General features: G+C 41.9%; 1 protein-coding gene across 1 annotated transcript in view; it reads left to right on the top strand.

The window, feature by feature from the left end:
• The window catches only part of dnajc8 (DnaJ (Hsp40) homolog, subfamily C, member 8), a 20,689-nt gene that overhangs the window by 4,160 nt on the left and 14,029 nt on the right, over positions 1 to 2,500 (top strand). The gene's annotated exons all lie outside the window — the stretch shown is intronic.

Below are 2,500 nucleotides of genomic sequence, written 5' to 3'. Positions count from 1 at the left end.
CACGCAGCGGTGCAGGTCCTAATACACAGGCGAAAATGAGCACTTTAACGGCATGGGTTACGCATTTGAACCTGTGAGGGACAGTCCAGTAGTTTCTGACTACCACCACCACATGGAGGATCAGTTTCAGCTCCACAGACAGCACAGGATCGTTTGGGGCGAAGTGACTGGTGTGTGTGTGTGTGTGAGCTGCCGGAGCATGGACACTGGACCCGAGTCAATCTGCTGCAGAGAACAGTCTCTGGTACAAAACATGCACTTGAATAAATACCAAAAAGGGAGTCTATCTTAAATGATTTCTTGAACGCAATGGCCAATCAGAAGCAACACATATAACTGTGATTGGCTACATCACTCAACGCGATGTTAAAGCGTTATTATGAATAGAAACTCTGGCTTGTAAAGTGTTTTAGTTGTTCTTGTTGCTTTTCTGCAACAGATGAATAAAAATCTATTCGTTTTTATGTTTTATTCATAGATATTTCTAGTTTGCGGGAGTCCCGCGAATTGTTTTATTTATAACCCGCACACACAGAGTGAGTGCATTACCATTACCGCGCCCGCGCTCGGCCATCAGATCTAGTGCCGCGGCCGCACTCTTGCGTTGGGAGTGCACGTCTCAAGGATAGTGTCGGGGATATCGCTCGGGCAGAATAAGCTCTAGTTCACTCTTCCTACGCTAAGGAACCGAGAGTTGTCATCCAGTCTCTTTGGTAGAGAGAGAGAGAGAGAGAGAGAGAGAGAGAGAGAGAGAGAGAGAGAGAGAGAGAGAGAGAGAGAGAGAGAGAGAGAGAGAGAGAGAGAGAGAGAGAGAGAGAGGAGAGAGAGAGAGAGAGAGAGAGAGAGAGAGACGAGGAAAACAAACACGCATGCAAATGGAAATTATGGCGGCCGGAAAATTATCGAGCTAATTTTTTTTGTCGTGCGATTAATTTATTTATTGACTATCGCGTAGGGATGGGACGGTATGAAAATTTCATATCACGATTATAGTGACCAAAATTATCGTGATATTATCACGGTTTTGTTAAAACGAGATTAAAGTGTTCAAAAACAACTTATGCTCACACTGAAAATATCTTTAAAGGTTTTATATTTAATACATCTACAAACAACAAATAAAACCAGCAGCTCTATGCAGATTATAAAGCAAGATTCTATTCTGTAGCATTTCCTTCCTTATAATGACCATCGTCAATGGCAACACATTATTACACATGTATCACGCGCTCTCATTTCATTCAAATACAACTTGCTGTCTTGAGTCTTGCGTCTCCGTTTTTGATTGTATTGAAAATGAAATCAGAGATGATTTATTATTTACAGAGTTTGATATTATTGTTGTGATCATCTTGTCTGGATGAGTTTTGTACGCTGTACAAAATAGATTTAACAGGTAAGATTTAAAACATTAATCTCAATTCAATATGTCCCCGTAATTATGTGGTAAAAAAATCGATACAATAGGTGTACAATTAATATATAACGTTACATTATTATCTCTTACATGTCACTCTTAATTGAACGTGTTCGTTCGTCTTGGCTCAAAGCCACTTGCTGCAAACTTTTCTTCGCGGAAGCTTCACGTTTATTTCAAGTGAGTGAGATAAAATATTTCAACTCATAATAACATTTTGTGCCCAATTATTTCCCAGACGTAATTTTGGTATTGGGTCAAAGTTAACTTGCCTTGAGTTCGCTATACAACAGTGGGTGATGGTCACACAAGACGGCTCGGCAGATTTGAAGTGTTTCTATTGCAGCGACTTTTTGTCTGCAGACAGGGTGACCATCCTCGATCAAGCTTCCCTCAGGACTTTTGTAAAAGCCAAAATATGACCACACCTCAGATTTGGTCCTCTTAAAAGGCTGGAAAATCTCCCGAGCGCTGTCACTGCCTTCCGCCATTCCTTTTCGAATAAAAAAATAAATAAATAAAACTTTGCGCGCTGCGTCAAACTGTGGACATGATTTATAGTGAGTTATTAAAATCGCGATAATCAAACACTGTTTTAATGATAATTAAATTTTAAACGATAATACTAACCGTCAGTACATTTTATCGTGGTTTATAGTGAAACCGGTAATCGTCCCATCCCTACTATCGCGACAGGCCTACTAAATAGTCTGTCACTAAAAATGCTCACTACAGACTGGAAACCCAGGGGCTGTCGGAGGGCTAGACAGTTAAAGGCAGCTAGCTTGACTTGAGGGCTGGTTTCCTTGTCAAAGGTAGCCTGTGAAAATGTATCGTAACCCCAGCTGCCTTAGCCCTATACAATTCATTACTACAGCCAGGGGCAATACAGTATGAACCCCCCCCTAGACCTGTTGGTTTCTGTTTCCCCAGCCATGTCAGCTAGCCTCAGACTATTCACATGCTATGGCTGCTCTGCTGGTGTTGGTTGGCAACGAGGATCGGATCGAGTCAGAAGTCCTGTTGTGTGGGGGAAGCCTGAGGACAAACCCGCGCACACGCTCGAGAGATTATCACGAAAGC

The sequence above is a fragment of the Rhinichthys klamathensis genome, unplaced genomic scaffold (assembly GCF_029890125.1).
Source record: "Rhinichthys klamathensis goyatoka isolate OS25496 unplaced genomic scaffold, OSU_Roscu_1.1 h1tg001015l_1, whole genome shotgun sequence".
Lineage (NCBI taxonomy): Eukaryota > Metazoa > Chordata > Actinopteri > Cypriniformes > Leuciscidae > Rhinichthys > Rhinichthys klamathensis.
Note: the sequence above shows the minus strand (reverse complement) of the source record. Positions and strands in the feature narration are given on the sequence as shown.